This window comes from Balaenoptera borealis (assembly GCF_965194805.1).
Source record: "Balaenoptera borealis genome assembly, chromosome: X".
Taxonomy (NCBI): Eukaryota; Metazoa; Chordata; class Mammalia; order Artiodactyla; family Balaenopteridae; genus Balaenoptera; species Balaenoptera borealis.
This window is the reverse complement of record NC_138881.1, coordinates 17,477,830-17,504,525: the sequence shown is the minus strand read 5'-3', so window position 1 is coordinate 17,504,525 and position 26,696 is coordinate 17,477,830. Positions and strand designations below refer to the sequence as shown.

The following is a 26,696-nucleotide window of genomic DNA, read 5'->3' as shown; positions in this document are numbered from 1 at the left end:
GGGAATTGAGATCCTGCAAGCCATTCAGCACACCCCACCCCGCCAAAAAAAAATGGCCCAGAGGTAGAACTACTGGTTGACCCATGACCTTGCTGGGCATCTTTGTAACTGGACAAGAGCAACCACAGAGCTTGCTGTGACCCATTGGCCTCTGGATGAGCCATCTTCCCGTGCCCCAGCCCTAGATCAGCCCACTTGCTGCTAGAACAGCATGGCAGCTGAGAGCGCCAGAATTTTATGGGAAGAGAAATGGTTGATGCTAGGCCCGCCAATGGTGCAGACATATTTTAGAACAACTTCTGAGATTTCTAAACATCATTAGGGACCACTTGGCTATGGGTTGAAACAGTCATTTGAAATCACCAAATTCTGTTGAACAGCAAAGGGCTTTACTTATGCATACTGAAAGCTTTCACTGGTATATAAGAAATTAGAGAAGTAAATACGAAGTATGTATTCCAGGTAGACTCAAGATAAAAATAAAACTCCTTTTAAAAACTCAAGGCAAACACAGTAACACATTCGAGGCATTTAACAAAGAGCTGTTTAAGAGTCAGAATATTCAAGTGTTATATTTTTTAAATTAAGGCTATCATGATTATATTTGTTAGAATATGCACTGAGCTGTTATTTCTCTACTCTGAAATACATTGGGCCTCCCATAGAGAACAATTTACCCGTCATCTTTGCCTGTAGTATGCCAGCATGGCTGTACTTTGTATTATCACATCTGAGACTGAGTCAGTCAACAAAAGAAGATTTAGTATGTGACTAACAGCACTCATTTTTCTTTAAAGAATAAAATCAAAAAAGAAAAGAATCAGAGACAGAAGCCATGCATCTTCATATGGCTTAATATGCACTAGGATAGACCTTAATTAATATCGTAATTCACATGTCACATAGATCAGTGCTTCTCAAGCTATTGTCACAGACCAATAACTTTATAAATTACAATGAAAATAAATTATTAGGAAAGTATTAAAAAGCATACAAAATGTAAGCCCACCGATCACACAGTGTTACAGTAATGTCAAATTTTTAAAGAAGTTTCTACATGCTTATTCTCAATCCCTGTGCTTACCACAGACCTGTAACAGTTTGTGGGCTAGTGCCGGTCCAGGGACCATACTTTGAGTAACCCCGGTTGGTGTAAGTTACATTCACTCCAAGTTTCATAGGTCAAAATTATTTTTTATTTAAACTTTATGTCAAATGTTCCTTGAAATAAGAGAGCCATTGACAGTGACTTAGACATCATCACCCCTTTTCCAGTAACCTTTACAATATCACTTAATGTGTGTTCAAAATATGACACATCATTCTGCACTGAATAACTTTTGTAAAGTGAAAGCTGCCTTCTCTTATTTGCCTGGGTATTTATTTATACCGCCAGCCCCCAATCTTGTTCCTTAAATAATTTAAGAAAAAGGAGTGTTGAATGTGGTGTATACCCGTGTAATTGGTCTTTCAACCTTATTTGCAGAAGTTTCATGGAAATTCAGTTCTGCAGATTTGTTCAGTTTAACCTCAGTGGTGTTTTTAAAGCATTAGACTTTCAGTGCCTCTAAGTGAGGCATTGTCAGTTGCTCAGCCCCACATACGTGAGTTACCGGGCTCTCAGCCTTTGGCTTCTTAACCAGGGTATCCTGCTGCAGTGGAAGAGGATGTGTGGGAGGCCGGATCCACCTGGGTTAGAATTTTGGATCTGCGACAGATGATCGTGGTGCTTCCTGTGTGACCTACACAAGTTGCTTAAATGCTCTTAGATTCATTTCCCTCTTGTAAAATGGAGATAATACTTAGGTGGCAGTGTTCTTGGGAAGGTTAAATGAGGCAAAGTAAATGCGATGCCTGGCGTGTGTAGTTGAGCACCCAGTAATATTCCCATCCGTATCTACCTAACCATGCCTCATTTCCCCTCACCCCACCCCTGCCCCTGCTCTTTGCACCCTTGGTATTTTGCCTCTGGTGAGTGTACTGCTTCGCTCTGCTGAAGAGAAGGATAAAATGAACCCGTCCAAAATATACCTTTGCTAAGTACAGAGGAAATACTATGCTAATAACTTGAAGCTTGGCCACCTAGAAAAAAGGATGACTCAAAGCGGGCACTAAGTGAAAAGGAAAGCTCTGAAGGAAAGAGCTGTGGAAAGCACCTCTCTCAGAATATAAAAAATTCACCAAAACAAACAAACAGTGAGTGCTCGTCCATCTAATGGAGCCATTTCCCCCCCATCTCACTGACGAGCATCGTTGCCTGAACAGCGCAGCACGTTCAAGGGAGCATTTCAAGTAACCTTGAGAAAACTGCTCTGAGGAGGTGAGGGGGGAGCTAGGATATACAGGAGTTTTGCAACAAAAGGCAGGTAGTCTGAACATCAGAAGATTATTGTTAATTAAAGAAAACCAGATTATCTCAATTTAAGGAATTTAGCACTTTTCTTTGTATGGGAAAATGCAAGATTCTGGGCTCACTGAAATCATTCCTTTGATATGCACCTCAGCTATCTGGGGCCAGTATCCTGTGTTTTCTCATCCTGCATTTCCTCAGGGCTCACCGTAGGGAGTGGCTGCAGTCTGATGGCTACTAGATGGCAGGTATTCTTTGTTTCCTTCCTGAGTTCCCTCAGGGCTCACCAGCTCACTGTAGGCGTTGGCTGCAATTGGCCGTGGTCACTGATGACTGTGACATCCTTTGTTTACTGATATGGCAGGCAATATTTTATTTCTCACTGTGAACCTGAAACTGCTCTTAAAAAGTAAAGTCTTAACAAAAAAAAAATGAAAGCTACCCCCACCACAAACCACTACCCCACTCATACACCCCCAATCACAACACCCTCCGCCATCCCCGCCAAGGTCTTTCCAGCCCTAAGGGCCTGCTCATTTCTGCCTTATTGCTCAACTCAGTCTGAAACTTTAGGCATAACCCAGTCATCAGCCTGTTCCATTCTGCTTTTCTCCATCAAGTGTCTTGCTCCTTCTCTTTTTTACTTCTACTCCATGACCACCTCAGATACTAGAATCCACTTGACTAAGAATTCCAACTCAACAATAACAAAACAGGAATTACTAATCTTTTATTGAGGTATAATGGACACGTACACTGAAACTAATATAATGTTATAGCATAATGATTCAACATTTGTATTACCACACAATAAATCTAGTTAACATCCATCACCACATATAGTTACATAAATTTTGCCTTGCGATGAGAACTTTTAAGATCTACTTTCACCAATTTTCAAATATGCAATACAGTATTATTAACAGTAGTCACCATGCTGTACATTGCATCCCCAAGACTTACTTATTTTATAACTGGAAGTTCGTACCATTTGACTCCATTCACCCATTTCACATACCCACTCCAGCCCCTGCATATGAGAACCACCAATCTGTTCTATCTGTTAAGCTTGGTTTTAGTTTTTAGATTGCACATATAAGTGAGATCATTCAGAACTTGTTTTTCTCTGTTTGATTTATTTCACTTAGCATAATGCCCTCAAGGTCCATCTGTGTTGTAACAAACGGCAGGATTTCTTTCTTTTTTTATGGCTGAATAATATTCATGTGTGTGTGTATGTGTGTGTGACATTTTCTGTATCCATTCATCCACTGATGGACACTTAGGTTGTTTCCATATCTTGGCTATTATAAATAGTGCTACAGTGAACATGAGGGTGCATGTATCTTTTGGAGTTAGTGTTTCACTTTCTTCACATAAATACCCAGAAGTGAAACTGCTGGATCATATTGTTCAATTTCTAATTTTCTTTGAAGAACTTCCATACTGTTTTCCATAGTGGCTGTACCAATTTACGTTCCCACCAACAGTGCACAGAAGTTTCCTTTTCTCTACATCCTTGCCAACACTTGTTATTTCTTGTCTTCTCGGTAATAGCCATTCTAACATTCTGACAGATGGGAGGTGATATATCATTTGTGGTTTTGATTTGCATTTCCCTGATGATTTGTGATGTTCAGCATCTTTTCATGAACGTGTCGGTCATCTGTATGTCTTCTTTGGAAAAATGTTTAATTAGATCTTCTGCCCATTTCTAATCAGATCGCTTGTTTTTTTGTTTTTTTGCTATTGAGTTGTATGAGTTCTTTACACATTTTGGATTTTATCGTCTTATCAGAGATATGATTTACAAAAATATTCTCCCATTCCATAGGTTGCCTTTTCATTTTGTTAATGGTTTCCTTTGCTGTGCAGAAGCTTTCTAATTTGATGTAGTCCCAATGTTTGGTTTTGCATTTGTGGCCTGTGCTTTTAGAGTCAGATCCAAAAAATCATTGCCAAGACCGGTGTCAAGGAGCTTATTGCCCATGATTTTTTCCAGGACTTTTATGGTTTCAGGTCTTACATTCAAGTCTTTAATCCATTTTGAGTTAATTTTTGTGTATGGTATAAGACAGTGGTCCAGTTTCATTCTTTTGCATGTGGCTGTCCAGGTTTCCCAACACCATTTATTGAAGAGACTGTCCTTTCCCCATTGTATATCCTTGCCTCCTTTTTCATAAATTAATTGACCATATATGCATGGGTTTGTTTCTGGGCTCTGTGTTCCATTGATCTCTGTGCCTATTTTTTTTTTTTTAAAGATTTATTGATTGATTGATTGATTACTATGTTGGGTCTCGTTTCTGTGCTAGGGCTTTCTTTAGTTGCGGCAAGCGGGGGCCACTCTTCATCGCGGTGCGCAGGCCCCTCACTATCGCGGCCTCTCTTGTTGCGGAGCACAGGCTCCAGACGCGCAGGCTCAGCAGTTGTGGCTCACGGGCCCAGTTGCTCCATGTCTATGCCTATTTTTATGCTAATACCGTACTGTTTTGATTATGAAAGCTTTGCAATATAGCCTGAAACCAGGAAATGTGATGCCTCCAGCTTTGTTCTTCTTTCTCAAGATAGCTTTGGCTATTTGGGGTCTTTTGTGATTCCATACAAATTTTAGGATTGTTTGTTCTGTTTCTGTGAAAAATGTCATTGGAATTTTGATAGGGATTATACTGAATCTGTAGATTGCTTTGGGTAGTATGGACATTTTAACAGTATTAATTCTCCCACTCCATGAACACAGATAATCTTTCCATTTATTTGTGTCTTCTTCAATTTCTTTCATTAGTGTCTTGAATTACTGATGTTTTAAAACACGTAAAATTGTATTATGCATGCTTTATATTGTATCCAAGCATGAAGACATAACAGTTTGCCTGAAGTGGAGGTAGAAGTCCCCTTACAAGTCTTCCATTAACTGACTAACTGACCATATCATTCCTTCTGTAAAACAAGATGATCAAAGCCCATGATACATGGAATGCCCACGTTCCAGTCCACCCATGCAGCTCAGCTTCCATCTTTTAAGTTGTGTGCTTAAAAGAAGATCTGTTGGGTTTCTGTCCTCAAGTTTGTTTATTCCAGTTGTAATTGTAGGTATGTTGTTTTAAATACTATGCAAGCTAATGAAATGTGAGTGCTAGTGAGGGGAGGGAAGCAGAATTGTACAGAGGGAGAAATTGAGCGGCAATGTGTTGATCCCAGGGGCACTATTTCATAAATGTCTTGCCCACTAAACTCCATCTCAGAATCTGCTTCCCAGGAAACCCAACCTACAACAGTGTTGCTATGCATCACAGCACTTAGCCTGGGGAAATAAAAATGTTTATGTCCATTCAGCTCAAATACAATTTCATCTAAGTATGGTCAGACCTTAGACCAGGGAATATTTAATTCAAGGTACCCACTAGCCAAGAAGAGCACAATGTCCTTTATGGATATAACCATCTCTTCTCATGAGCTACACTGACTGATAACCATAAAAGATGGGCAAACTGGAATTTTTAAGACATATATCCTAACAATCAAATCTTACAGGAAAGGAAGTTCAATGTAGTAAAATATTTAGGTTCAGAAAATCTAGACATTCCTTTTTAATATTAAGATTAGAAGTCCTGCATAGATTAGAAGCTGTGAGACTTCAAAAAGAAGGAAATAAAACACCGGGAATTCAACATTGCAACAGAAATCTCTAGATCTTTTTCTAAGATGATAAATTTAGGCAAGGGAATGATCGCTCCTCATTACTGATGAAAAAAGAAATATGCCTGACAATAGCTGTGGGTGGACTTGCTACTTGGTCCCCAAAGCAGTCAAGATTAAAAAAGAAAAAATAGTCATTATTTGAAATTTTCCATAGTGGTGACAGCTATTACAGTGTGCTCTCTTTTGACCTAACAATCTAATCTACCTGATTTGCTGCTGGAAAGTTTCACTGATGACTAAAATGTTTATTTAGCTAATAAAATTATTCACTGTCCCTAGATAGAATGATGAAGATTGATTTTAATGTGAATAGTGACAAGAAAAGTGTCATCAACTATTTGCAAGAATAGGCAAAGAAAATAGAAAGGAAATAAGAACATTGTAATGCGTCACCTCAAGAATTATCCCTTTACTTTTCTTCATTATGCATAGGGACTTCAGAGATATTCATTTCCCATATTCTATCAGGGTGAAAAATGACATCTTTCCTATCTATAAATAGAAAATTTTATGACCTGCTAAAATTATACTATATACCCAAATCCTACATGGAATTATAAGTAGAAAGGAAGTTAGGAATTGACATGCTGTTGCACTGAGAAATCTTCATCACCAAGAATAAAGAGGTTAACCTGTTTCCCCTCCCACCTACTCTCCATTGCCTATACTTCTTTTATCGGAATCATCTGACCATAAGTTTGGAATGTTTACCTCCAGTTGGTCTAGGACCTAGTACCACCTTTGATTTGTTATCAGAAACATTTTAATCAAGCATCCCTAAATCTTTTCTAATGTGTGTTTTTAACTGATTCTGATGAAAATTTGGAAAGGCACTGAATCTAAAAAGGAATGCACGTTCCTAATGGGATAGGGCAGGCATGGCAAAAGCAACAGTCTATATGCTCCATACTCCTAGGGCTTCTTGGGGAGAAAGGGGATGTACCAATTAACTATGGCGACGGTAATGCTGTATAACGAACAACCACAAAATCTCAATGGCAAACAGTAATAGGCATTTATTTATCCCATGAGTAACCGAGTCAACAGGAGTTCAGCTGATCTAGTCTGGGCTTTGGCTGAGTGACTCTGCTGATCCCTGCTGGGCTTACTCATGCATCTGTAGGGTTGACCAAATATCAGTGGATCTCTCTGGGCTTGGCTTGAGTGACTTGGCTCTGCTCTACATGTCTCTCATCCTCTTTCTGGGACCAGCAGGCTAGCCTGGGCACGTGCTTCTCAAGGTGTTGGCAGAGGGGTAAGAAGGCAAGCCTAATCACGTTAGTGCTTCTACTTTTGGGTCATCTCACATTTGCTAACATTCCATTGGCCAAAGCTCATCACATAGCCAGACTCAAAGTCAAGTATCAGAGAAATATAGTCCACCTCTTTAGTGGGAAGAACTGTAAAGTCTTATGACAAAGGGTGTGGACACAAGAAGGAGTAAAAAAAATTAGGGCCATTAATTCAGTCTACCATAGGGGAGGAGCAAAAGCAGTTGCTTTGATATCAGAACTGCCACTTACTGATGTGCAGGCGTATCCTGCACAACAGCACCTGAGAAAGGGGTGGTAGGGGCTGGAATCCAGCCCACACTTCACTCCCCAAAGCCATGCACCCTGGCATGGGGCTGTGTCCTTCTTCTAACAAAAGCGCTATGTGGGTTAGTGGAGCCCTGTTTGAAATTCACCATTGAAGGCTTCAAAAACTACTGTTGTATCACTGTCTACCCACTGGATGCAATTGTAAACTTTCTCATCAGGTTTTTCAATTCCATGTTCTGCTACTTCAGTTACCCCCTTCTACCCCCACCCCCTCCAGATATCATTTCCAACACATGCAGTATATACCAATCCCAGTACACAAACCCAGGTTGCCAAGACATTTAACTTATTTTCTATAGCTAAACTTAATTTCCATTTTAGACCCCCATTTCAGTCAATGGTAGAAAATTAATTCCAGTCAATTCAGCATTACCCCTTCTCCACAGTTGTGTCAAATGCGTGGGGGACTTACATGCTGTCATGCAGTCAGTGGAAGATCTGGTATGTGGTGATCACATAGCCCATGAAATGTGAGGATGATGTGCACCTATAAAATCCTCTCACATGCAATCTTCCATGCTCCTTCCCTAAGCTGAAACCTTAGAAACCATGAGTCAAAGATGACAAGGCGACAAGAGGGTAGGAGCCTGGAATCATCACCTAGAGTAGAGCCACCTGCCCATCAGGAACACTCTTTGGGGATTTACATAAGAAGAAAGAGGGACTTCCCTGGCTGTCCAGTGGTTAGGACGCCATGCTTTCACTGATGAGGGCGCGGATTTGATCCCTGGTCAGGGAACTAAGGTTCCATAAGCCGTGTGACGCAGCCAAAAAAAAAAAAAAAGAAGAAGAAGAAAGAAAGAAAGAAACTTTTATTGGATTAAGCCACTGATATTGGGAGTTTATCTTTTCAGTAGGTAGAATAACATAAATACAGACAATTCAGACAGCAAGTTGACTGGGAAATGTAGGATGATCAGGGTATACCTAGAACTCATATGACTTTGATCACTAACTCAAAGTGCAGATCATTAGCATAGTTACGGTTTTGTTCTGCAACACGTTAAGCTTCCCCGTGCAAATGTGGAGTGAGTAGAATCCCATTTTGAACCTCAGGCCTCTTAGCCTCATCCTCAGTGAATTTGACACCCAGATAACTATCTTCCTCTCCAACATTACTCCTGTCATAATTCTTGGAAACTTCAGTATCCACATAGATGATCCTTCTAGTACCCTGTCACTGCCAGCTCACTTGGTAAGAGGCATGTGTTTCTCCAGAAACAGAATCTGAAATGGAGATTTTTGTACAAGTGATTGATTGAAGAAGTAATCTCAGGAGTAAAGAACAGGGGGAAGCAGGATAGGACAGAAGAAGCCATGAAAGATGTCGTTTCAGCTCAAGTCTAGCCTCAGCTTGATCCCACAAGGAGCTCTGGAGTCTGAGTGGCACCACAGAGTTGTCCTACCTGGTGACAAGGGGGGACAGGATTTTATACTCTCCCCCAAAGCAGGCAGTCATTGTCTGTGAGAAGGCCTCATGGGAGGGGCATAATGTCCCAGGCAATTCCAAGGAAAGCAGCTCCAACTGGCGAAGGATAATTCTCCAAGGAACAGTACAACTATAAGCCGTAAGCAGCCAACTCTCACGGGAAAGAGCATCTGAGTGGAACACCACCAGCTTACTACCGCATGCAACCAAGACTTACCCTCCAGTAAGCAAAATCAGTTTTTCTGTGCGTGGCCGCGTTCTTCAGAAGGAATCTAACCAGACCACTTCTCTCCAAGATAATTTGGCCGGTTGCCTGGCATAGCTACCCGATGAGCCTCACTGCCAGCCCAAGGTCATATCAGACAGATGTCTACATCATAGTAGCCACTTGGGAAGGGGTAGTGCTAAAAGCTAAATCTCCACCTAGAGTAAAAAGCAGTAACATGCAAGTATTGGCCTGAATTGTTACTGCTCCCACCTTGTTTCAGCTGAAATAATTTGATATAGCCCTTAGCTCTCTTATTAGGAATTTTGTGAACTTGATCTGCAAAATAAAACTAAAGGGAAGACGATTTGCGCTGCTAACCTCACTGAGGTCCACAAGTTTTATGCAACGTTTCCCGTGTAACTAGCTTTTCCATCACTTCCCAGAGTAGTTTCAAGTTATGGCGACAGAATTATTCTTGCAATTTAAAAAGCCATTTCATGAAGAAACTTTGGCTCAAGGCATGCTCAGAGAGCTCTTGAAATCGAATTAACAGAGTGAATGGGGGCCCTTGTCTTTCCAAATTAATCAAAGAAGACCTACTTCCCCTCCATAATAACAAAATACTCCCAAACTCACTTTTTTCCTTGCTGATGATTTATCAGCCCCATTAAAAAAAAAAAAAATCCACCTACCCAGTCTATAAAACTCCAGGAAAGAGCTCTGCTTTCATTCAATTCCACCACCTACCAGTTTCTCAAATATATTCAATATATATTACACACATACACATACATATGTATATAAACACATGCAAAAAACTAAAATGTTGACCAAAGTTATCATTATACCTCAAATATCTTATTCAATGTGACAAATACTTATTTAGCATAAATGTGCCAGACACTGTGCTAAATGCTAAGCTTGCACAAGAGAATGAGGCATATGTCCCATCCTCAGGCTGCTCCCAGATCATTCATTGGGCGAGATGGACCTGAATTCAAATAACTCATAAAAGAACTGTGGCATATGGATGAAACAACTTTGCATGGGCTAGTTTGGGAAAGCTTCATTGAGAAGGTGGCATTTTATGTGAAGTTTAGAGGATGAATATGCATTGTCTAGTAACGGGGATAGTTAAATTAATATCCCAATTTATAGAATAGTCAATGAATCCACCTTTGAAAATTCAGAAGCGTCACTATTTTTCAAGATGAATTAGTTCTGAAGCTTCCAATATAAAATGCCTTATCCAAAAACATAGGTAATAAACATTTTTGCCATCTAAAGCCAAGTCTTGCTCAGAAAAAAAGAAGAGAGGGCTTGATATAGTATACATAGTGATAAGAAAGAAAATTATATAGACCTTATTGTTTTCTACCAAACTATTTTTTTCACTCATTCAGCTCAACAAACATTTACTGAACACTTTCCAGAAGCCACACATGGCAATATTTAAGATGAAGAAGAATAGTTGAGTGTGCAAAAATCCAAATTTTGGAACTTTAGAACAAAACCTCTGGCAATGAAAACCATTTTTTTTAAAAAGAAAGAAATGATATCCATAGAATTGTTTGATGCATTACTCATATTTTTCTTTACCAAAGACTTTTCTTGCAGCAAAAATTAAATAATTCTCTAGGACACATAAACTGGAAACACCCCAAGGATGACAGGTACATTAGTGAATGTAAGGAGCATTCCCACCTCAAGGGAGTCTGCCGCCTGAGTAGTTCCAGACTATGGAAGATGGATTAGGCATTGCTGACAACCATGAAATTGATGTAGCTAGAGAATGATTCGAGCATAAGAGTCACAGTCATAGTCATGGGATTTAGAGATGGAAGGAAATCCACTCATCAGGAACAGACGGTTGTTTGTCAAACACTCATCCAATTTAAATAGCTCTTCCTGTACTGATACCATAGGTCAGGATTAAAGCATTGGGGAAAAAATTGGCGTGTCGACCCACAAGCACAAGGTGGGCAAGAAGAGGCCACCCATTTGAGCTGAAGAGATTTCAGGGCTCCCAACCTTTAACACACCCAGAATGTGCATACACACACACACACACCCTCACATGCTCACACGCTCATTCACCTAAACACACAATCTTACTCTATATCTCAAAGCACAGCCTGAAATCCCATACTTACAGACTCATTACAGTTTAAATGTTGAATTCATTCCTGGACCCAGTTAGAGTAAAAATTCCTCTGGAAAATAAAATGACCTTTTTACTATATGATCCAGCAATGCCATCCCTAGAGAAATGAAAACTTACATTCCTACAAAGACCTGTACAGGAATGTTTATAGCAGCTCTACTCATAATTGCCAAAAGCTGCAGACAACTCAAATGTCCTCCAACAGGTGAATGGATAAACACTCTGTGGTACAGCTACAGCCCAGAATACTACCCAGCAAGAACAAGGAGTGACTAACAATGCAGATAGCAACATGGGTGAATCTTATAGGCATTATGCTGAGTGAAAGAAGCCACTCTCAAAGGTCACCTTCACAGTATAATTCTCTTTACATAACACGTATGAGGATGGAGAACAGATCGGCAGTTGCCAGGGTTCAGGTGTGGGGAGCAGGGTTTTGCAAAAGGACAGCTCAAGGATTTCTTTCTTTTTTTTTTTTTTTTTTTTTTTTGAAGTGATTGAACTGTTCTGCATCCTGGTTGTGGCAGTGGTTACACAAACCTACCTGGTGTTAAAGCTCATAGAACTCTATATTAAAACAATTCTATAATATGTCAATTTTTTAAAAAATTTAAGACAATGCATGCCAATCTCAAAAAGAAAAGAGAGATGTATATTTAGCTACAATGTGGAAGGATAATCAGATTCTCCTCTCCAAAAATCTGTTTTATATAAAGTGAGAGGGAAGAAAGATGAAGAAGGCATTTTGGAGCACCTGGAGGTGGATTTGCAGAGGATGTAATGCGTGGGAAAGAAAAGGCATGTGTGAGGGAGGATAAAGAGCAAAGAAAATGGAGTCTGGGAAGCCAGGGAGTTTTCTGACATCTCCATTTTGCCCAAGGAACAAGTCTGAGACTCAGAACCATAACAGCACCAATTTCAAAAATTGAGCAGATAAGACGATGCTTTTCAAAAGCAATTACACAGCCCTCAATTTTTGTTCTTCAAGAAACAGAGGCTGAGAAGAAGAAAGCTGAATAAAACAGGAGGAGCAGGGGGAGATCAGCAAACTAAAAGAGGCTATGTTCCCCTGAGTACTTTCACAGTGAATATTGCTTTTCACGTTGAGTGTAAGTGCAGAGGTGAGTCAGCTCTCTGTCAATGGTAGCGTTGAGATCACCTGCCTTTGCCGAATGAACCATACAGCCTCTTGTCAATTCTCAACCCTTGAAAGAAAATTATCCATCTACTTACTTCCTCTTTGGCAAGAGGCTGATTTTGACAAAGGACAAAGAATCATCATCAATTAAGCCTTCCGAACTTTAAGTCTCTCAGTGAGTCACGTGCATTTGGGCGCATACGTTTATTCCATATCTAATTCTAAATCAGTGGTTCTCAACCGGGGACAGTTACGCCCTCCACGGGACACTTGGCAGTGTCAGGAGACATTTTTGGTTGTTACAACTTGGGAGGGGATGCTACTGCATCTCGTGGGTGGTGGCCAGGGATGCTGCTAAACACCCCTGCAATGCACAGGACCAGCCCCACAGCAAAGAATTACCCGACCCCAAATATCAATAGTGCCCAGATTGAAAAACCCTGTTCTGAACGTTCTAGTAATACTTGAAATGTTTCCATTATCTAATTTACATGCCACCTTTTCCTGAAATAACTTTTACTCATTAGAAGTTTTTCTAAAACATGTGTGGTGTGGCTGGAGGTCTGGTTGGGTTTCTTGACTTCACAACTAAAGCTGCTGATCACCACAGGAAGCTGTGAACTAAATACAGTTGCTCTGACTTGAAAACCCAGGCTCTGTGGGGCTGTACGCTCATCCGCATATGTTAAGTGCATTTTCCACATTTGGTACTTTTTATGGGGCAAATAAAACCCACGCTGCTTTCCCAAGATCACACAAAGATCAATCAATGTTCTCCATGGAAACATCACCCAGCTCAGGTCAAAGCAAAGCAAATGTGTCCCCTCTGTATAGGGACAGTCCTTCTTGTTTCAAAGGCTAGTGACAGGTAAGATAAGTATTTTCATGCCTCCTCAAAGTTTAAAAAGCATGAATTATTTTCTTTTCAATGTAATAGCCAGAACAATCTATTAATTTTCACTTTGCTTTTTCACTGTAGAACAGAATCTGAAACACCTAGCGAAATCACCAAGCTCCCTCTGTACCCCCTTTCCTATCCTCATCACCTCTCTCTCTCTTAAAGCTGCAGCTGTCCTCAGTTGGGCAATGACAAATTCCTTCTAACCTGAAATGTAGACCAGCAAATTCTCTGCATCCTCTAAGACACAAGGCAAAATAAACCCAAGTCACATCTCTTTCAATGAAGGTTAAATAGAAACATTAAGTTGCCATTCATGCTTGAATGAATTCTTTCTGTATATGCTGAACCTTCTTTTCCTGCATCACAGACACTTGGGTTTTTCATACATTTGACTCCTGTCTCTCTTTCACCTCCTGTCTCATCCAGGCTCAAAGCATCAGCACAAAGGTACATTATGTTGCTGTCTTGGTTCCTTATTCAGTGTCTTGTAAAGAAAGACAGCAATGAATGGTGTCGAGCATAAATGGAAGCAGGTGTGCCACACCTTGCCTTCCATCTCGTGTCTGACATTTTCAAACACGTAACAGAAAAATTGTGCTCTAACAGGGCCCAATTTGTTGCCATTTCTAAAATGCCTAAAGCACTAGATGGATGACTAACAGCTCTAGTTCATTTCTTCCATCTATGCATTATTATGAGAGCGATACATTGACTGGGGATGACAAGGACATTTATTCAAAGACCACCTGCCCCCAAAGGCCTAATTTTCTATGTAGAGACTCTTCCCTATAAAAGGAGTAACATTTCAGCCTGCACTTAATAGCCACCTTACTATGATGAGCTCTATAAGCTGCCTGTGTTTACGGCATAGTGAAGTTACATCAGAAGAGAATGATCACCTAAAGCACAGTTCTGGCTAGAAATTTTGGTCGCTGAGGATTTGGGGATGTAGGGTAGGTGCTGTGAAATACATGTATTAAATCAGCAAACAGTAAGTCTACCATTCGAGGTTCTATGGCAGGGTTAACATGACCTGCCTTCAAGGAGTTTAAGATATAACTGAAAACATAAGACAAATATACACACACCAAAAAATAAAAAGACAAACTAAAACTAAATAAGGGCACTACAGATGTACATATTTCACTTATTGCAAACTCTGTATGATGGTGGTTAACCCTCAAATCAAAAAAAGCCAAACTTCCTTTGGGGAGATTCAAAGAATATGATATCATATGATATCCAGATGACATCAAACACAAATCAAGTGCGGGTTTTCTGAAGACATCAAGGTATGGCAGCCATATGTGGATGATTTCTAGAGTAGTCCCAATTTCAAGTATTTTATCATCTTGCCGGATCCGGTGCTGATTTTCAGTTCAGAAAATATGGTCACAATACGTAGAGTGAAATGCTGGATTCTCATCAGTGGGGTACCTCCAAACCTCACTGTAGGAGGAATTTCCTAGAGAAAGACTTCTAGGGCTAAGGAATCCCACCTTGACTGGACAATTGTCTCAAGGAAAGAAGGTAGCACTTGGTTTTTCTACCCTTATATTTTGAGAGGTGATTCTCACTTTTGAACCTTTGGGCCTCTAAAAATCGACTATGTTACCTATCATCATGATAAGGACTCTGAAAGCATGAGAAACAAGCAATGTACTTTTGCAAGCAATGTACTTAATCAAAGAGCAACAACCCTCAGACACAATAAGACATTGTTTTTTTTTTTTTTTAAAAAAGCAAGTGATATTTTTATCCTGGTCAGGCTCTGACATTTATGTGGGGATACATAAAATGAATTCTTATTCTGCAATTAGCCGCAAAGCTCCTGACCCGAGGTTATGCTTATAAAGGAAGCGAAGAGAATCAGAATTCGGAGAGAAGGATGGATGCCTCAAGCCCAGTAAATCCACCGAAAACATCCCAATGTGAAAGACCTTCTGTATTGTCTCCAAGAACAATTTCTTTTTCCCATCTCCCTATTTTTCTCTTGCTGAGTGGAGGATTTTCAAAAGAACCATTGGGTCAATGACAAATTGACGGAAAATGCTTCAAGCCACTTGTTCTGTCAGCATGTATAGACTCCTTTAATTCTCAAATGACTGTCTTCGGTAGCCTTCCTGTTGCTATGAGTTAGGGGTATTGCTGTGTGATGAATAAATTGCACCCGTTGGTTATTGTCAGGAACAGAGTTAAATTACATGTTGAAACTGGCATTCCTTTCTTCAACCTTATCACTAAATGAAGCATGAGTGATATGACTATGAAAGTCCATCCTGACTCAGAGTAGAGTAAAATAAAAAACAATTTCTAGATTACCGACCCCTTACAGGATAGGAAGAAAAATCCCCAACACCCCAAAAACATCAGAAGGCCTTCTGGAGACCCTCTTAGTGCTATATCTCTTTCCTTCTCCTCTATCTCATGAAAGCTCATATTTCTATGTAAGACCAATGATTAAATGCTTGAGCTCCATTTGAGAGGAGGATTAAGATAAGAATTAACTGATTTGTGAAGTTAGAAATGAAGCCTGTGCAGGCTGGGCATCATTGGCAATTCCTCATGCTTTCATGGGACAAACCCTGCTCTAGTCTTTCACAACCTCCTGTGATTCCTTACTCTTCTCCTTGTGACTTTTAACGGGAATAGAAAATAAGAAAGATGTTCTAATCTACAATCCTATTAATGAGGATTCAGTCCAAATTCAGGATTTTGTATAAATTATACATTAAGTACATCTTAAATTACATCAATATATTTGAAATGGGAAATGAAAACAGGTTTATGGATTTTTTTTTTCTGGCCACGCCTCATGGCTTATGGGATCTTAGTCCCCAACAAGCCCTGCGCCCTCGCCATTGAAAGCGAAGAGTCCTAACCACTGGACCACCAGGGACGTCCCAGGTTTATGGATTTTAAATAGCTACTGATTGCTTACCAAATGAACTTGACTTTTAAAAATTCACTTGATAACTCACCCATATCCCCAACACATTTTTGTTCTGTTGTATGGAATATTTAGTAATCAAAACTGTTTATTTATTCAACACACTATTTTTTCAAGTAACATTTCCAGAGTTTCTAGTACCAAACTGAGACTCAGTTCTTAATCTTAAGGAGCTCAGTCTAAGGGAGAAATTTTATCTAAGGTCAAGCAGAGTCATAAAGAAAATTTAAACCATTCAGTAATGTTATTCTTAAACCTAACTGTGGTATTCTTATCCAGAAACTACTTTTTTAATATTGTAAGATAAAACAAGTAATTATGTTAATTATGTTAAGAATCAAGATTTTCAGAGTAAGAGAAAAGGATTATAAAATCAGAAAAATTTTTAAGTGATATTAAAGTTAATTGGATATATCACTGAAGTCATTTGTAAAAAGAAATTATATATATAAAATTAAAATGCACTAAAGTGACCTCGAAGCAATGTCACCCCAATCATCATACTTAACCTTGAAACTTTTTTTTTCTGTCTAGTACCCATTCCTCACTCAAAGGAACTAGGGCTCCTTGGAGAAATGGCTGATTCTAGGCCTGGGGCAGAGAAGGTACAATTATAGTCTGAAGGTACAATTATAGTTTTCTTTTGGGCAAGAAAGAAAAGGAGCTTGTGAAGATTAATTGGGTCACGCCAAAAGGACACAGGAGCCAGATTGAAAGTGCCCCACCTACTGGCCAAAGTTGTGACAAATGAGCATCGAAAAGAACAATGTAGTTATTTGAAATGTATTGAATCTATGAAAATCCATAAATCAAAAAAAGAGAAAGCCAGGAAAAATCCATTTGGCACCATTAAGGGCAGCTCTAAAAACAACTCCTTTCTTTGAAAGTTGGTGATTAAAGGAAAAGAATTCAGCATTTATCCTGGAAAGGTAGCCAAATAGCTCTAATTGATAAAAGACAACTCTTCATTCCATAACGATGCCAGTTAATACATGTAAAAGGAATGCTAGAATTATGCAATTATTATTTTGCAGCCCTCAAAGAAATTATTGATTTGGGCAAGAATGATCAATTGGAGTTTAAAAAAATAAAACTATTAGGGGAATGTTTGATGAGGAATGAGGCATTCATATGGTGCCAAGAAAAACCAAACAATTTTCGAACTCTGGTCTTGAAGAGTAAAACTTAAGTGTATGGCAGAGGGATCAAGCTGTCATCACTTTAATCCAGGGTTAAGTCTCTGCATCACCAATGGTGGAACAAGCAGATATCACGTGTCACCTGATGTGACGCATTATAATGTACCCATCATCTATGATGAATTCTTGCAGCAAAATTTAACTTGTACCCATCAAGGTTTTAGAGCCAACTTCCACTTTACAGGAAATACAGCCAAATACAGCAAAGTAACACCACAAGGAATCAACCACACAAATCCAGAAAGTGAAATATTTTTATGGGCAACTTGCCCATCAGTAAGTCAAGGTCATGAAAAAGAGAGTGTTTTGGAATAAAAGAGACTTAAAGGAAATAATCACTTGCAATGGGTGGTCCTATAGTGAATTCTGATTGATTAAAGGATATTTTGGAAGCAATTGGGAAAATTTGAATATTGACTGCATATTAGCTTTAGTGAGCATAATTTTATCTTTAAGTGTGATAGTTATTTTGCCCAAGATGATTTTTTTTGAGTTTTATTTATTTTTTTATACAACAGGTTCTTATTAGTTATCCATTTTATACATATTAGTGTATATATGTCAATTCCAATCTCCCAGTTCATCCCACCACCACCATGCCCCCCGCCACTTTCCCCCCTTGACGTCCATACGTTTGTTCTCTACATCTGTGTCTCAATTTCTGCCCTGCAAACCAGTTCATCTGTACCATTTTTCTAGGTTCCACATACATGCGTTAATATACAATATTTGTTTTTCTCTTTCTGACTACTTCACTCTGTATGACAGCCTCTAGGTCCATCCACGTCTCTACAAATGACCCAATATTGTTCCTTTTTATGGCTGAGTAATATTCCATTGTATATATGTACCACATCTTCTTTATCCATTCATCTGTCGATGGGCATGCAGACTCAGTAGCTTATTTAGAGTGGTGTGCAACACAAGCCCCGCCTAGAGCTAAGTGTGGTCCATGAACCAGTAACATAGGCATCATCTGGGAGCTTGTTAGAAAATGCAGGCTCTCAATCTTCACCCCAGACCTACTGAATCAAGAGTCTGCAGGTCAACAGGATCCCCTAGGGATTTCTCTGCACAGCGCAGTTTGAGAAGCACGGTTGTGGTACATGTATCTTGCTACAGGGGAAACCACTGGAGAACGTTGTGACAGGGATGTCAGTTGCTTCTGCCTCCAGCTCCCAGTGCACTGATGTACTCCATCCCATCCAAAAATGGACTGGGGGACTTCCCTGGCGGTCCAGTGGTTAGGGCTCTGCACTCTTACTGCCGAGGGTGTGGGTTCAATCCCTGGTTGGGGAACTAAGATCCACAAGCCTCAAGGCCAAGAAGAAAAAAAAAAGGATTGGGACCTAGCCCCTTAGTCCACAGGACTCAGCCTCTAGTTTATCCATCTACCCCTTTCACTCTCCCGCTGTCTTATCACTGCTCCTAGTGGCTCCCAAGTTTCAACTCCAGGGGTAAGAAGAGTCTGGTCAGAAGAGGTGGTATTGTACTCAGTAGAGTGAAGCAGTCATCCACTGAATATGGAAAATTCTCCTGGGGGCAGCCGGAGAGACAGTGTCCTCTGTGACTTGTTTCTGTCACAGCTCTTTCCTTCTCGCCCAGGTTCTGCTTAGTTCAGAGTGAGCTCTGCAAGTCCCCTCTTAATCTTTTCCAAGGTTTAGTGCCATCCCATACTGGTATACTGGTTCAAATGGTGCACCCCCCCAAATTCATGTCAACCCAGAAACTCAGAATGTGACTTTATTTGCAGATAGAGTCTGTGCAGTTGTAATCAAGTTAAGATGAAGTCATACTGAAGTTGCATGAGCCCTAAATCCATTATGACTGCTGAACTTATAAGAAGCAGGAAATTTGGACAAAGACACACAGGGAGAATGTCATGTGAAGATAGAGGTAGAAATTGGAGTGATGTGTCTACAAGCCAAGGAACGCCAAGGACTGCCAGCAGACAGCAGAAGCTAGGAAGAGGCAAGGCAGGATCCTCCCCTAAAGCCTTCAGAGCTTTGCCCACACCTTGGTTTCAGACTTCTAGCCTCCAGAACTGTGCAAGAATAAATGTCTGTTGTTTTAAGCTACCGAATTTATGATGCTTTGTTACCGCAGTCCTAGGAAACTAATACACTGAGCAATCCTCCCATCCTAAATTGAAAGGAAGAATATGAATATTAGTTGACATTGATCGAGTGTTTATTATGAGCAAGACACCAGACTAAGTACTTTATATGCAATTTTGTAATTTAATTCTAAAATCATCCTATCAGTTAGATAACTTTATCCTTCCTTCTACAGATTAGAAAACTGAAGCTGTGGGAAATCAAACACCTTGTATAAATTTATAAAGTTAATGAATGGCAGAGTGGGATTTAATGCATCTGTCTGATGCCACAGCCCATCTGCTTAATCACCGTGCTATGAAGGTCAAGATGAAAATAGGATCATATTTTGACCAGGATTTTTCAATGTGAATGTCCCATGATCATTTCTCATATGGATTTGTATCATTTCCCAGCCAGAAGGCAACAAACGCTAGGGCCCTGAAAAACTAGGGACCCAGGGACACTCAGAAGGCCACAAGTCCTGGTGTTTTGGTTACCCTATCAAAGTGGATTTTTTATTCTCACTTACTGGTGTCTCCATTATTTCTGAATACAGCTCATGTCACAACTGAATCTAAAATAGCTTTCAGTCAGCTCTATCCTAATAGATACTCAAAATTCTCAGTCTTTAATTCTTGTTAGGACAGAGATAAAGCCAAAAAACATGATCCGAACTGTACAATACCGTTGCCTAGGTGAAAAATGCCTGAGTTAAATAATCATTAGCTTCCTGCACTAGCTAAAAGCCAGAAAGCTCGGTTTAAAATACACCAATATTTTTACTCACTTGCCTCTTTGTCTCTCCTGCCAAACCCAGAGACAAATCCTCATCATTATCAAGAGCAACATCTGGGGAAAGAGACTGCTAAGTAGCAGGTCAAAGTTATCTTTGAGTGATTAACAACTTAGATGTGAATTTAGTGTTCCAGTAGTCTCGGTATTTTATGAGAATTCTAGGCTTTTGAATTACTACTACTTAAGTGTCTAAGTAACTAGTGAACTTACTTTATAAGAATCCTAAAATGATTAAAGTGGCTTTTTTGTTTTAGGGTAGGGAGGCTGTTGTTGTTTTCAGTGCTAGAGCCCAGCAAGGTGGGGGATTAGTCACAACTTGAAGCCAGAAATATTTGGGTTTTCCTTTCTTTAACTGATTTTTTTAAACCATTTTAACAAATATCTTATTGATCTCAAGTTCTTGAGACTGCTCTATTTTGTTTTGAACTCCTGTTTTGTGTCTCATGTAGCCTATTAAATTAGCCCAGGGCAGAGGGTGATGGGGAAGGAGTGGATCATGTATGATGCTAGAGTCAGTCCTCAGCTATGTTACATTGTCTTTATTTCTTTCCACTTACATAGAGCTTTAGCGTTTCAAATCTCTAATTGTATTTGATGTTCACAGTACTTATAAGAAGTAGGCAGAAAAGACATTACTGTGGTGGCCCCTTGTGAAAAGAGAGCTTGTTTTGAGGTTCCAGCAAGCGAGCTGTGGGACTCAGATACTCTTGACCAAAGAAAAGGAAGACTCCACTCCACCCATAGGCTTTCGGAGGGGCTGACATAAGGAGGAAAGGGACACCCACTTAGCCAGTCAGATCAGTGGAAACAATCCTGGCAACCAGTTCAGTAACAGATGCTCCAGCCAGATGGCCCTTTCATTCATTTTACACATGAGGAAACTGAGGCCCATTCACACGACAGATTGATTGGACAAATATTTATTGAACACCGAGCTTGGGATACAGTATCTAGAGTTGCATTCTAATGAGGGGAGTGGACGTTAACCGAATAGATAACTGCTCTGAAGAAAAAGCAGGGTAAGGGGATAGAGAGGGATGGGGGTGCTGTTTTAGATAAAGCACTTAAGGAAGTCTTCTCTAAGGTGCCATTCAAACAGATCCCTGAAGGCAGTGGGGGAGTTAGCTCGTGGATGTCCAGAGCACATATATGCCACTTACAGGGAATGGCAAGGGCAAAGGCTCTGAGGCAGGAACATACTTGGAGAGTTCAGCAGCTGGGAAGCCAGTGTGGCTGAGCAGAGAGAAGGAAGGGAAGAGCGAAAGGAGATGAGGTCAGTCTCATGGTGGGGATGGGCTGAGGGCAGGGGATATTATGTGGGGCCTCATATGATATGAATTCTCAATTTCTTTCTAAATGCAGTGGGAAACCATTGTAGATTTTGGACAGGGCAGTGACATGATCTGGCTGGCACTTTTAAAGGATCACTCCACCTGCTATGTTGAGAATAGATTGAAAACTGGACAAGAGTGAAAGAAGGGATACTGATCCAGGCAAGAGATGATGGTGGGAAAAATGAGAGATGATGGTGGTGATGAGAAGACAGCAGAATCAGAATATTTTTCTAAGAGAGAGCTGAGAGGATTACTGAAGCATTGGGATGGAAGTACGAGAGAAAGAGAGGAATCAGGAGTGACTCCACTTTGGGGCCTGAATAACTGAGTGAACTATAATCCCATTAATTTAGATCAGGGTTCAACAAGCTTATTCTGTAAAAGGCCAGATGGTAAATATCTTCAGCTTTACAGGCCAGATAATCTCTGTTGTAACTAATCAACTCTGCCGTGAAATGTGAAAACAGCCAAAAGTAATAAGTAAATGAATGGGCATGGCTGTGTTCCAATAAAACTTTATAAGACAGATTTGCTCATGATCGCACAGCTGATAGGAGCCAGGATGAGAATTTAGATCTACTGATCCGTGCTCTGCTGTTCTATCTGCTGTTCAGCCTCTTCTAATAAAATTGCTCCTACCACTGACAGTATAGAGAATCACAGTGTACAAGGCCAGCACTATTTGAAACACCACCAGGCAGTCAGTGAGTACCATCCACTGAGCATCTACAAATGGCAGAGGAGAAGTTCAGCAGTGCACATCCCCGAGAGAGGGCAGAGAGTCTCCCATTGCACCCCTATTCTAAGTGCTATGTTCGAGTTCGGTCCTGCGCCAGCATCCTGTGCCAGCCTCCCGGGCTTCCTCCCTGCACAGCCTGTGAGTGACAGCCTTTCTCTCGCACCTGACTGGGCCTCTGGGGTGAGGAGGTGCTGCACGAAAGGAAATCTGAGGCACAGAGAAGTTAACTGCCTGGTCCAGGATCACAGAACTACTGTGTGGCTGACAGGGTCTTGGTGCTCTGGCCTGGTGTCAGGCCTGAGCCTCTGAGGTGAGAGAGCCGAGTTCAGGACACTGGACCACCAGAGACCTCCCAACCCCACGTAATATCAGACGGCAAGAGCTCTCCCAGAGATCTCCGTCTCAGTGTTAAGACCCAGCTCTACCCAACGGCCAGCAAGCTCCAGTGCTGGACGCCCCATGCCAAACAACTAGCAAGACAGGAACACAACCCCACCCCCTAGCAGAGAGCCTGCCTAAAAGCATACTAAGTTCACAGACACCCCAAAACACACCACCAGACATGGCCCTGCCCACCAGAAAGACAAGATCCAGCCCCCCCATCAGAACACAGGCACCAGTCCCCTCCACCAGGAAACCTACACAAGCCACTGAACCAACCTCACCCCCTGGGGGCAGACACCAAAAACAACGGGAACTACGGACCTGCAGCCTGTGAAAAGGAGACCTCAAACACAGTAAGTTAAACAAAATGAGAAGACAGAGAAATATGAAGCAGATGAAGGAGCAAGGTAAAAACCCACCAGACGAAACAAATTAAGAGGAAATAGGCAGTCTACCTGAAAAAGAATTCAGAGTAATGGTAGGAAAGATGATCCAAAATCTTGGAAATAGAATGGAGAAAATACAAGAAACGTTTAACAAGGACCAAGAAGAACTAAAGAGCAAACTAACAATGATGAACAGCACAATAAATGAAATTAAAAATTCTCTAGAAGGAATCAACAGCAGAATAACTGAGGCAGAAGAACGCATAAGTGACCTGGAAGATAAAATAGTGGAAATAACTACTGCAGAGCAGAATAAAGAAAAAAGAATGAAAAGAATCGAGGTCAGTCTCAGAGACCTCTGGGACAACATTAAACGCACCAACATTCGGATTATAGGGGTCCCAGAATAAGAAGTGAAAAAGAAAGGGTCTGAGAAAATATTTGAAGAGACTATAGTTGAAAACTTCCCTAACATAGGAAAGGAAATAGTCAATCAAGTCCAGGAAGCGCAGAGAGTCCCATACAGGATAAGTCCAAGGAGAAACACACCAAGACACATATTAATCAAACTATCAAAAATTAAATACAAAGAAAAAATATTAAAAGCAACAAGGGAAAAGCAACAAATAACATACAAGGGAATCCCCGTAAGGTTAACAGCTGATCTTTCAGCAGAAACTCTGCAAGCCAGAAGGGAGTGACAGGACATATTTAAGGTGATGAAAGGGAAAAACGTACAACCAAGATTACTCTACCCAGCAAGGATCTCATTCAGATTTGATGGAGAAATTAAAACCTTTACAGACAAGCAAAAGCTAAGAGAATTCAGCACCACCAAACCAGCTTTACAGCAAACGCTAAAGGAACTTCGCTAGGCAGGAAACACAAGAGAAGGAAAAGACCTACAAAAACAAACCCAAAACAATTAAGAAGATGGTCATAGGAACATACATATCGAGAATTACCTTAAATGTAAATGGATTCAATGCTCCAACCAAAAGACATAGACTGGCTGAATGGATACAAAAACAAGACCTGTATATATGCTGTCTAGAGACCCACCCCAGACCTAGGGACACATACAGCCTGAAAGTGAGGGGATGGAAAAAGATATTCCATGCAAATGGAAATCAAAAGAAAGCTGGAGTAGCAATTCTCATATCAGACAAAATAGACTTTAAAATAAAGACTATTACAAGAGACAAAGAAGGACACTACATAATGATCAAGGGATCAATCCAAGAAGAAGATATAACAATTGTAAATATTTATGCACCCAACATAGGAGCACTTCAATACATAAGGCAAATGCTAACAGCCATAAAAGGGGAAATCAACAGTAACACAGTCATAGTAGGGGACTTTAACCCCCCACTTCCACCAATGGACAGATCATCCAAAATGAAAATAAATAAGGAAACACAAGCTTTAAATGGCACATTAGACAAGATGGACTTAATTGATATTTATAGGACATTCCACCCAAAAACAACAGAATACACATTTTTCTCAAGTGCTCATGGAACATTCTCCAGGATAGATCATATCTTGGGTCACAAATCAAGCCTTGGTAAATTTAAGAAAATTGAAATCGTATCAAGTATCTTTTCCAACCACAACGCTATGAGAGTAGATATCAATTACAGGAAAAAAAATTGTAAAATATACAAACACATGAAGGCTAAACAATACACTACTTAACAACCAAGGGATCACTGAAGAAATCAAAGAGGAAATCAAAAAAACCCAGAAACAAATGACAAGGAAAACACGACCACTCAAAACCTATGGGATGCAGCAAAAGCAGTTCTAAGAGGGAAGTTTATAGCAATACAATCCTACCTCAAGAAACAAGAAAAATCTCAAACAACCTAACCTTACACCTAAAGCAGTTAGAGAAAGAAGAAGAAAAAAATACCCAAAGTTAGCAGAAGGAAAGATCATGAAGATCAGATCAGAAATAAATGAAAAAGAAATGAAGGAAACGATTGCAAAGATCAATAAAACTAAAAGCTGGTTCTTTGAGAAGATAAACAAAATTGATAAACCATTAGCCAGACTCATCAAGAAAAAAAGGGAGAAGACTCAAATCAACAGAATTAGAAATGAAAAAGGAGAAGTAACAACTGACCCTGCAGAAATACAAAGGATCATGAGAGATCACTCCAAGCAACGATATACCAATAAAATGGACAACCTGGAAGAGAAGGACAAAGTCTTAGAAAAGCACAACCTTCTGAGACTGAACCAGGAAGAAATAGAAAATATGAACAGACCAATCACAAGCACTGAAATTGAAACTGTGATTAAAAATCTTCCAACAAACAAAAGCCCAGGACCAGATGGCTTCACAGACGAATTCTATCAAACATTTAGAGAAGAGCTAACACCTATCCTTCTCAAACTCTTTCAAAATATAGCAGAGGGAGGAACACTCCCAAACCCGTTCTATAAGGCCACCATCATTGTGATACCAAAACCAGACAAAGATGTCACACAAAAAAAGAAAACTACAGGCCAATATCACTGATGAACATGGATGCAAAAACCCTCAACAAAATACTAGCAAACAGAATCCAACAGCACATTAAAAGGATCATACACCATGATCAAGTGGGGTTTATCCCGGAAATGCAAGGATTCTTCAATATACGGAAATCACTGTGATGCACCATATTAACAAGTTGAAGGATAAAAACCATATGATCATCTCAATAGATGCAGAGAAAGCTTTCGACAGAATTCAACACCCGTTTATGATAAAAACTCTCCAGAAAGTAGGCATAGAGGGAACCTACCTCAACATAATAAAGGCCATATATGACAAACCCACAGCCAACATCATTCTTTTTTTTTTCATGTAATGTCTGAAACATTTATATTAACATATTTCCATACATATTTCCATACAAATACAAATATAAGATTTTTAGAAATTTCATGTAATGTCTGAAACATTTATATTAACATATTTCCATACAAATAACCCAATGAAAGTTTAGTATTAGTTGTTTTGTTTGTTTTTTTACACTGCAGGTTCTTATTAGGCATCAATTTTATACACATCAGTGTATACATGTCAATCCCAATCGCCCAATTCAGCACACCACCATCCCCACCCCACCGCAGTTTTCCCCCCTTGGTGTCCATATGTCCATTCTCTACATCTGTGTCTCAACTTCTGCCCTGCAAACTGGCTCATCTGTACCATTTTTCTAGGTTCCACATACATGCATTAATATACGATATTTGTTTTTCTCTTTCTGACTTACTTCACTCTGTATGACAGTATCTAGATCCATCCACGTCTCAACAAA

General features: G+C 40.1%; 1 long non-coding RNA gene across 1 annotated transcript; it reads right to left on the bottom strand.

Moving 5' to 3' along the window:
• On the bottom strand, positions 1-26,206 carry LOC309619996. The gene is made up of 2 exons (XR_014239355.1): positions 4,816-26,206; positions 1-4,594 (listed from the first exon to the last, which is right to left on the bottom strand). It is a non-coding gene; the product is annotated as an uncharacterized lncRNA (long non-coding RNA).
• Positions 26,207-26,696: the final 490 nt, after the last annotated feature.